Consider the following 12030-nt stretch of genomic DNA (forward strand, 5'->3'; position numbering starts at 1 on the left):
TTTTCATAATTTTCTCTAGAAAAGAAATATTCAGCTCATCTTCATTCGCATCTCATCTTCTTTACTTTTCTGTAATTAGTCTGCATTCTTACTCTACAATCTCTCTTTGCATTCTTATTCTACAATGACCCAGCAATCTTCTTGTGATCAATATATGAGGTATTCTACACCTCGTTCACCAGTTGTTTCTGCTTCTACCATAGGTGCTATAATGCAATACAAAAATGATCTAACTAATAAGTCAGATGATGATACTATCTACGAGATTGTGAGTCTCGGTACCTGATACTCATCAACTATTGTCACATTTTCTCAACTACTACAATTCAAAACTTGTGAGGTTGACAAACTCAACGAGAAAATTTCTATCCACTAGCGACTTCTTCTGGAGTCTAACATGAAGGTAGGAGTAATAAAGCAAGAGAAAGAGAATTTAAAATCCTTGCTTGACTCTTCTTTTAGATTGCCTACTCATTTAGACAGGGATGCCATGCAAATTTATGGAAAACAAGATCGTTTAAAGAATGAGGCGAAGAGCCTCAAATTTTTGTAATTTTGTTTCGAGATAATAAAATAATATTTCACAAATATTTACGTTGTGTTTCTATCTTCTGGTAGATGTTCTGTATACTCTATTTTATTTCTCCTTTAATTATGCACATTTCTTACAAAACCGTAATATGAATCTGAAATGCTAATTGCATTTAAGAGATGGTATTTCAAAACTAATAATTTCATTTATCTCCCACTCGAAGCCAAAAGGGTTTCTGATTTATATTTCAAATATGTGCAGTTTTCATGAGCTCATTGGAGCCTTAATGATATTTAAATAATCTATATAAACTGCAATAAAAGCTAATATAGATACTGAAAATATATGGAAAATAACTTATTCCACATGCATTTGGATTGTTTTAGATCATATAAGGATTTTTGGAACTTGATAGAATAATTACTTCAGAACTATATACTTCATGCATTTCATATCTAGTGATTCATATAAATATGCAGTTAATTATGCATACCCAAACTCTCGGTAACTATCAAGCTAGTAAAAACCTCAATATAATTTCATTTACTTCAAAAGCATATCAATATTATTTCTGCGAGAAACTAACTCGTGATTTATATATCACATTTTCATTTCCTTTATACAAATACCCACTGATATTCAACAAGCATCACCTCTTAGGTGTGTGGACTATAAGTCCATATGTATCACATTTTACTAGTAATATCAATTCTGCAGGAATTGTTTATTTCTATTTTGGCCAATATTTTTACGTTGGTATTCTTCGAAACTTCTTGGTTCACTTTCTTTATTACTTCTGGTAATGACAAGTGCCATTTTATATGAAAATATATTGTCGACAATGGTTTTATTTCTATCTAGAATTTCTCCAATACTCATAAAATGTATCAAGATCTCGTTATTTTCAAGTACCTGTTACTCTTCAAGGAAAGACATTTCATGAAAAATCTCTTGAGGAGATACTTTTCGGTAGTTTCCTCTTCAAGAGGATTATTCTTCAGGAGATACTCTTCAGGAGGATTATACTCTTCATGAGTTTCTATTATGAGAGAATTTTGTACAGAAAGTTTGGATGGATCTTATTGTTTGTTTTGTGGGTACGACCTCTTTATGAGTATCAATTTCTTTTCTTTGTGCTTTTCTCTTTCGAAATGCTTATCTTTGTATCAATAGGTCTCCCAAACTTTTAGACATGTCTTATGTTCATTAGACTGCTAAATTTCTTAATTGTCCTACGAGGACTTCAATCCTCGTTGGGATTTTAACAGCTAGAATATGAGATCTTTTTATCTTATTGCATCCATAAATTAATTATCATCTGAACTTCTAGTTCACCTATGATAATCAAGATAATGTCGAATTATTTCATTTTATTTGCTTCAAGCAAATTTTTCTTTTCGCTCATGGTGGGAATACTTTATAGTAAAGAATCTTCTGGTTCTTTTATAGACGTCCATATGAAAATTATTCAGCTTATTGTGATTGATTTCAGATGATCAAGTTAATCATGAAAAATGTACAAATATTTTGAATCATATCACTTTTGATGCATCATAATATTTGATTCAATAGTTGTATAATATCATCTCAAAGAGAAAGTTGGTAGTTTTTCTAATACGAGTTTCTGGCCCGAAATTATAGAAGTACTATAAAGATATTCATTACCATGTCCATGTAAGAGAAGTACTATAAGTGAATGGTAGTTTTTCTGGCCCGAAAAAAAATGCAACATTCACTTTTAGGAATGATATAAATCCAATACCATTCACTTCAGTGAATGATGTGGAACTAGTAAGACGTGACTGATGATTTATTAACAAAAAATCATTATTTTGCTCAGCTACTAGAAGACAAGATATTAGTTTAGAATATCTTGTGAATTTTCCACACTCAATATTGCTACTTCAGGAGCACATTTGAGGTATTCATTTTAAACAGATATTCTTTAGAGCATCCACATTGGCTTTATCAAAGCCATCTTCAAAATTTGATGAAAAGTACAAGTTTTCCATAAATCTAAAACCTTCATATCCATAATCCCACATTGGATTAGCCATTGGATTCATCAAAATAATAATATAATATTATTTTTTTAATAATAATATAATTTATTTTTTCATTTTTTGCAATTAAACTAACTATATGTACATTAATAATTTAATTTGATATTTAAATTATTGATTTCCAACTAATTTTTGCAACTAACTATTTGTGATGTATTAGTTTAAGGAATGCGTAATTTTTGCAATGATTCCCAACTTAGAAGCTGAGTGATTTCCAACTAATTATCATTGCTCTACTTCCTTGATCTCAAATACTTGATCTATGAATAAACTACACAAATGCAAGCTTCTATATGACAAAATAAGGACGTATACATCATAATAAATCAATTCTCCTGTATGACAATGCAAGTTCCTGGAAGCTAGAATGGAGAAACCAAAATAAATCCATAAATTCAGCCCGTGCTCATCCAACATTTGGAGTTAATAAATGAATAACAAATCTAGAATCTTAAGTTAATAAATTCAGACTCAAGTCATAACTCTAGTGAATAACAAAGACTATTATTCAGCCTTAATAAAGTCTCCAAAATACAACTTCCATTCAGATTTTCCTTTCCACAAACAGCTCCAAAATACAAGTTTAATAAATAGCCCACAAACACTTCCAGTTATACAAGATATTTCACAAGTTTTCTAACCACAAACTGCACCAAAATACAAGCTACTTGACAAGTTTTCTAATCACAAACTGCACCAAAATACAAGCTACTTCACAAGTTTTCTAACCACAAATAGTTCCAGTTATACAAGATACTTCACAGGTTTTCTAACCACAAACAGTATACATTATGCAGTCATAAATAGCAATCTCGTGAAGTACATTTCATCTTCTGAAGTTATTGTAAAATTTTCTAAACCAACTATAACATTTTTTTTTTTTAAGTCTAATCCAGCTTTAACATTTATTTGCATGAATAGCAATCTCCTACTAAAAAGTGACCACTCAATGTTATAAGCAAACATAAGTTGGTTTTCAGATGGATCGAAACTATACCAACTTGTCCACATGATACAATATAATCCCAATATTAAATTAGAAATTAGGGTAAGTTATAGGTACAAACTTTTAAATCTGCAGGTCCCCCTCCTACTAAAAAGTGACCACTCAATGTTCTAAACAAACATGATTTGGTGTTCTAAAATCTACAAATATGCCAACAATACATTACAGATCCAAAAAATACAATACTAGAATCAATGTGGTTGCTAGAGCCGAAGGTAAGACTGAGTACACCTTAGAAAATCAGCAAAAAAATCACAAAACAAATAAAACCAAAGTCAGTCCTTTGCAAAATAATAACACACAAAGTAACTCTACAAGATCTTCAATATGCATTGGAAGTCATCCATAAAGGAACTCAGTTTGGCACACAAACAAGATCATCACATGAATATGATGAGGACAGAGTGGTAATGAAAAGTTTGATGTTTGCAATGCGACTTCACACCATTGGATAATTTATTGGTTATTTTCTGCAAGCTATAAAATAGTCTAAAGTTCTACTGTCTCCAGTGAAGTGTTGGACCATGACTTCAAGAAAATATTAGAAGGGCTACCAAAGCAGCCAATAGTTAGTAGTGCCTTTGATGTTTTTGTAAACCACATGCTTAGTTGCACGGCTGAGGCCTACAACCAATAGAATAAGATGATTTGCATCATCATGATTGCTAGGATTGTGAGTGAAAGTACAGTTTTTAGGAGTTTTACCTGTTCTTTGCACGGAGCTTTGTTTATCACTATAGTTATAGGATTTCTGACATTATTCATTTCAACCTTTGAAACATGATGCTTTTGGCATATCCGGAGCCTCCCTGCATATGGATAGACAACCAAAAAGGATGTTGGAAGTGCGAAATATATATACCATGCATAGTTCACAAGTGTCAAGCTAACAATATATGTTTAAAATGCCAAGCTAAATTGTAATTGCACAACTCTACATATGGAGATTGTTGCTTGGAGTTGAGATAAGGTAAAAATCAAATCTTTTAGATATACGTATGAAAATAATTTGTAATAATCAAATAAAAGATTCTTGATTTGATTTCATCTCTAACAATAAAAGATTCTTGGGTTCTGTTACTTACGTCTCTTTTTTTTTTGGATATGAAAGTGAAATCTATGTAAGCTCTTCCCGATGAGAAAGCTACTCTGTTTAAAATGCACAATGCACTGCTAATTACCAAACTGCGCTAATTATACCATTCAGTATTTTCAGAGACACCCAATTTTGTGGTTTGCCAAACAACTGTTAGTGAATGCTTGTGGAGTTATAAAAAAAAATGGCTCTTTGTTTCAAATCCTAGCAGCGGAAGGAAGTAATTTTTTAGCTATATATGTTTGAGATGCGCCATTATGGTACACAATATATGTTTTGAGCAAGAGAATGCTATCTTTTAATGCAAGCACTGAAAATGAAACTGTGTTATGTTATGTTGAACCCAAGGTTTCAAGTTTTGTGTAATTCTATATCTACACATGGATTTTGATGATAACAAATGAATTCAAAGAATAAAGGAGTCTCAAGCTCAAGTTGTCTACACAATGAAGTCAAGCACATCAAGGAAATAAGCATGAGCAAGAAGGGAACAAATTCACGTTAAAGTCATAGAGTAATGTTGTAAATCTCTTAAATTCGAAATTAGGATTAAGGCTCAAAATTAATATTTTATCATAAAGCATTAAAATACATTTTCCACATGTGCATGAATATTTTGAAAATTAAATTTGAAAATTTTGAAAGATGATTGATTGTCATCTTTCACATGTGCATACCTTGATTAAAGGGTTGAACTTTGAAAATATTAAAGATGATTGATTATCATCTTTCACATGTGCATGTTTTATTTGAATATTTTCAAAAGTAATTGATGCTTTTTTAGACTTATACAAAAGGTAGATGATTTTGTTTGAAATATTTGAAAAGTAAAATGTGCTCCTTTTGTCATATGCAAAAAGTAAAAGATTAGGTTTGAATTTTTGGAAAAAAGAAAGTGTGCTCCTTTTGTCATATGCCAAAAGTAAAAGATTAGGTTTGAAGTTTTTAAAAAATAAATGATGTTGTTTTTGACAATTGAAAAGAACCTTTTATTTGAATTTTTTGAAAAAGTGAATAATGTTGTCTTTGACATGTGAATCTTTTTAAATTTGAATATGAAATTTCATATGCCTATAAATAGATCATTTGAGAGCTTCACATTCACAACATCCAGAGCATACAACATTCATTCAAAACTTTCATTCTCTCTTCTCTAAGCATTAAGCCTTAATTCTTGTTCATTTTGAGAGATATAGTTTGCGCTGTATTGTTCTTATTTTACTCATTGAGGAGTGTTTTCTGATAACCTACCCACTATCAGCTCTTGTATCAAAAAAAGGGTGTGTATAACCCTTGTGCGTGTAGAAAGTATTCTACACGGGGAATAGTTGAATCACCACATGTAAGGTGATTGCAAGTGTAGAGGGTGTTCTACACGGATCCTTTGTAGCGATGTTGTTCAAAGGTGTAATAGGTTTCTATCTCCACCTGAAGGAGATTGAATAGTGAATTCGGGAATTCTCAAGGGGTAGCTTGAGGCGAGGACGTAGGCAGTGGGGCCGAACCTCGTTAACATACTGAGTTTGCTTCTCTCTCACCCTTACTCTTTATATTTATTGCTATTTCATATTTTGTTTATATTATATATTATATATTTGATTTATAATTGTTATTTTTTTAATACAACTCAATTCACCCCCCTCTTGTGTTAGTCATCTGGGCAACAATTGGTATCAAAGCTAAGAGCTATGTTATAAGATTAACTATCTTTTGAGTTAAGATCTTATGACTAACATTGCAGCTTCATTTGGTGAAGGTCAATCTAGCAGTCGACCTCCACTCTTTTGTGGAGACAATTACTCATTCTGGAAAGTTAGAATGAGAATATTCCTTCAGGCTCAAGGTCGAGAAATCTTGAAATGCATTGTAAATGAACCTTATATTCCAACAAAAGTGGTTGATGGAGTAAAGGTCAAAAAGGAAGAAGAAGAGTTTGATCGTGAAGACGATAGACTTTATACTTTGAATTTAACTGCTATGAATTTGTTATTTAATGCTATCAATGGAAATGAGTTTAATAGAATAATGACTTGTGCTACGGCAAAAGAAATTTGGGATAACTTGGAAGTTACTTATGAAGGAATTTCGCAAGTTAAGGAATCAAAAATTTATATTCTTACTCATGAATATGAAATGTTTAAGATAAATGATGATGAATCTATCTCTAGTATGCACACTCGTTTTACTAACATCATAAACAGCTTGACAGCTCTTAGCAAAATTTATTCTAAGGTGGAGAGAGTAAGAAAAATTCTCAACTCTCTACCAAAACGCTGGGAATCAAAAGTGACAGCAATTCTTGAAGCTAGAGACCTCAAGAAGCTCGAAGTGAATGAACTCATCGGGTCACTTATCACCCATGAGTACACATTGAAAAGAGGAGAAGAAGAAGGAAAGCCAAAGAAGAGCATGACACTTAAAGCTGTTCCTCATGAAAGTGAAAGTGATGAAGATGAGGAAAATGAAGACAAAGATGAAGAAGTTGCGATGATAACAAGAAGAATTCAGAGGTTCTTAAAGAAAAATAAAACTCCTACGAGGAAATTCTTCAAAAAGTTTTCCAAGAAAGATTCAGGTAAAAACGACACTTTAATTTGTTATAAATGCAATAAGCCAGGTCATATCAAGCCAGATTGTCCTCTGCTAAAGAAAGATCGAAACAAGGGCAAGAAAGCAATGAAAGCTATATGGGATGATGATTCAAGTAGCTCAGATAGTGAAGCAAGCAATGGAGAATCAGCAAATCTTTGTCTTATGGCTAAAGATGACATTGAGGTAACAAATCTTGATAATATTGAAGATCCTTCATATGAAGAATTGCAAAATGTTTTAGAAGAGGTATATGAGGAATTTGAAAAATTAGATATTAAGTATACTGCTTTGAAAAAGAAAAATTCTTCTTAACAAACAAAATTGATATTTTAAGAAAAGAAAGTATCATTTTGAAAGATGAAAATCTTAAGTTGAATAAGAAGAAAACTGATTTAGAAAATATTGTTGAAAACTTTACGAATGGAAAAAGAAATTTTGAAAAACTTCTTGGTAGTCAAAGATGTGTTTTTGATAAGGCAGGCTTGGGATATATGCTAAAACAAAAATACAAACCTTATAAAAATTTCTTTGATAATCCTTCTACATCAAAGACCAATATTCAAAATTCTTTTCATAAAAATAATTTTGTCAAAAAGAGATATTATTATAATCATTCAAGTTTTTCATATATGTCACATGCTATTTGCAATTTCTGTAATAAAAATGATCATAATTATCATACTTGTCCTATTAGAAGAAATCATACAATGACTATTAGGGCCATATGGGTACCTAAAAATCTTGTTTCTTCTAATACTAATAAATAAAAGACCCAAAGAATTTGGGTACCAAGAAAAATTATTTTAATTGTTTTTATAAGTATGCATGAAGTCATCCACAAGAAAAAACAAATGGTTTTTAGATAGTGGATGTTCAAGACACATGACGGGAGATAAGACTAAATTCTTTGATTTTAGATCTAAAGAAGAAGGACACTTGACATTTGGAGACAACTTGAAAAGGAAGATTGTGGGAATAGGTAAAATTGGTAATGAATCTTCTGTCATAATTGAAGATGTTCTACTTGTTGAAGATATAAAACATAATCTTTTGAGCATAAGTCAATTATGTGATAAAGGATTTACAGTTACTTTCAAAATGGATAAGTGCATTATTTTGAATGATCATGATTGTAATATTTATTTTATTGCTTTTAAAAGCAACAATGTTTATACAATCGATTTTGAAGAAATTAGCTTACAAGATGCTATTTGCTTTTCAGCTCAAAATTAAACTAGTTGGCTATGGCATAGAAGGTTAGGTCATGCCAACATGGAACTTATTTCTAAACTTTCAAAAAATGATCTTGTGAGAGGTTTACCTAAAACAAATTTTTTTAAAGATAAAATTTGTGATGCATGCCAATTTGGTAAACAAACAAAAATTTCTTTTAAAACCAAGAAACATATTTCCACTACTAGACCATTGCAACTGATACACATGGATCTTTTTGGACCAAATAGAGTTGCAAGTCTAGGAGGAAAATATTATGCATTTGTTATTGTTGATGATTTCTCTAGATATACTTGGGTCATCTTTCTTACTCATAAAGATGAGGTAAATAATGCATTTACCAAGTTATGTAAGAGAATTCAAAATGAAAAGGGCTATACTATTTCAAGTATCCGAAGTGATAGGGGAAAAGAGTTTGTTAATAAAAATATTGAAACATTTTGTGATGAAAATGGTTTTGTGCATAATTTTTCTGCTCCTCGAACTCCTCAACAAAATGGGGTAGTAGAAAGGAAAAATAGATCTCTTCAAGAGATGGCAAGAACAATACTCAATGAGAACAACTTGCCTAGTTATTTTTTGGCCGAAGCGGTAAGTACTGCATGTTATGTTATAAATAGAGTTATACTAAGGTCTAAGTTAGATAAAACCCCCTATGAGCTTTGGAATGAGAAAAAGCCCAACATTGGTTACTTTCATGTATTTGGATGTAAATGTTTTATTTTGAATGATAGAGATAATTTAGGCAAGTTTGATGTAAAATCTGATGAAGGTATCTTTCTCGGGTATTCTACTAATAGTTAAGCTTATAGAGTATTCAATAAAAAGACTTTGACTGTACAAGAATCTATGCATGTAGTATTTGATGAATCTAATTCTCCACTCTCCAAGAAATCTATTGATGAAGAAACAAGAGGTATAAATAACACGGAAAGTCTCAATCTCAACAAAGAGAACACAATAGAAGAAATTCAACATGGAACCATCAGGAAAGATCAACAAAATTTAATACAAGATGCAACCAAGCAGTGGAAATTTGTGAAAGATCATCCAGTAAAACAAATTTTGGGAGAACCTTCAAGAGGTGTAAGTACTCGATCATCTCTCAAAAATATTTGCAATCATACTGCTTTTCTATCTCAGATTGAACCCAAAAATATTGATGATGCACTTCTTGATGAATCTTGGATTCTAGCTATACAAGAAGAGTTGAATCAATTTGAAAGAAATGATATTTGGACACTTGTTTCTAGACCTAAAAATCATACTATTATTGGAACAAAATGGATTTTTAGAAACAAGAAAGATGAATCCGGAGTCATTACTAGAAATAAGGCTCGACTTGTAGCTCAAGGTTTTAATCAAGAAGAAGGAATCGATTATGATGAGACATATGCACCAGTCGCAAGATTAAAAACTATTCGAATGTTACTTGCATATGCTTGTTATAAAGATTTCAAATTTTTTCAAATGGATGTTAAAAGTGCTTTCTTAAATGGTTTTATAAATGAAGAGGTATATGTTGAGCAATTTCCAGATTTTGAAAATCATATTTCCCCAAATCATGTTTCCAAACTCACAAAAGCACTATATGGACTTAAACAAGCTCCTAGAGCTTGGTATGAGAGACTCAGTGGTTTCTTGATTGAAAAAGGTTTTTCAAGAGGAAAAATCGACACAACTCTTTCTATTAAATATGAAAATGATGATATTCTTTTGATTAAGATTTATGTTGATGATATAATATTCGGTGCTACTAATGAAAATATGTGTTAAGTTTTTACTAAGACTATACAGGAAGAATTTGAGATGAGCGTGATGGGAGAACTTACATTCTTTCTCGGATTACAAATTAAGCAAGCAAAAAGTGGAACATTCATCAATCAATCAAAATATATTAAGGAATTATTGAAGAAGTTTGGGATGGAAGGTACTAAGGAAATTGGAACACCAATGAGTCCATCAACTAAATTTGATAAAAATGAATCTGGTAATCCAGTTGACTCGAAAATATATCGAGGTATGATTGGTAGCTTATTATATTTAACAGCTAGTAGACCATATATTATGTTTAGTGTGTGCTTATGTGCACGCTTTCAATCATCTCCAAAAGAATCACATTTAATTGCAGTTAAGCGCATTCTTAGATATCTTAGTGGTACAATTAACCTAGGGTTATTGTACCCTAAGTACACATCTTTCGATCTAATCAGTTACACAGATGCAGATTATGCTGGCTATAAAATAGATCGAAAAAACACTAGTGGAGCATGCCATTTCTTAGGTCATGCACTAGTTTCCTGGTTTAGTAAAAAATAAAATTCTGTTGCACTATCTATTGCTGAAGCAGAATATGTTGCTGCGGGTAGTTGTTGTGCTCAGGTTCTCTACATGAAGCAACAACTTGAAGATTTTAAACTCATGTATAATCACATTCCAATCAAATGTGATAATACAAGTGCTATAAATCTTTCAAAGAACCCAATACAACATTCTAGAACTAAGCATATTGAAATAAGATATCATTTTTTTCGAGATCATGTGCAGAAAGGCGATATAGTACTAGAGTTCACAAACACACACGATCAGTTAGCAGATATTTTCACAAAACCTTTACCAGAAGATAGATTATGTATGATCAGAAGAGAAATAGATATGATGCATGCTATGAATATCTCTTAAAAGATAGACTAGATTCAATAAAAATAGAGATAGATTTTTTAAATACTTTTACATAAACTTGAGATTCTTAGCCTCATATTTGAGACGCTCATTCTCTTCATACAATATCATGTCATTCCTATCCATGGGAACTGGCAAGAGGAATGAAGAATCTAATAGAGATTTCAACTGTTTATTCTTCTGCCGAATGATTCCTTCCCTTGTGTGAGACTCTTGAACAATTCGTTGAAGTACAACAATTTGTTCTTTAAGCCTTTCAACCTCATGGTTTTTGGCTTGTACTCGCTTGGAAAAAGCAACAATAGAGGATGAGTAGCGAGTCCCAAGACTCACCAAGTCGTAGATAGCATCGGAGTCTGACTTATTAGCCAAACTATTATTCTCTTGCTGCAACATGGCACCAATGATAGCTGCAGAAAGGACAGGAGGTTGAGGTGCTGAATACCTCATGGATGAATCTAAAGGAATGTTAGAAGAATGAGCCATTGAGAAAAGAATTGAAAACTTAAAGCGAGAATATTGAAGGAATGCAGATGAGTTATAGAGATGAGAATAAGATTTGATACAAATCGGATGAACTTTAAGACTAATTTTATAGAGATAGCATAAAGAACAAGACAAACAATTGTCTCTTCAAATCTTATTTAGTCAAAAGAAATACAAGATATGCTGGATACACATTGTCAAAAGTTTTCTTACTAAGCTAGCGAGATTAATAGTAGATTGTCCCTATTTTTCTAGTAAACGATGAACTTCTGCTGTTATCTGCCGATGTTGACTTTGTATCTGAACCCTTTCTCGTTCCAGCTCCTCTATTCGTGGTTGC

Source organism: Carya illinoinensis, chromosome 8 (genome assembly GCF_018687715.1).
Source record: "Carya illinoinensis cultivar Pawnee chromosome 8, C.illinoinensisPawnee_v1, whole genome shotgun sequence".
Lineage (NCBI taxonomy): Eukaryota > Viridiplantae > Streptophyta > Magnoliopsida > Fagales > Juglandaceae > Carya > Carya illinoinensis.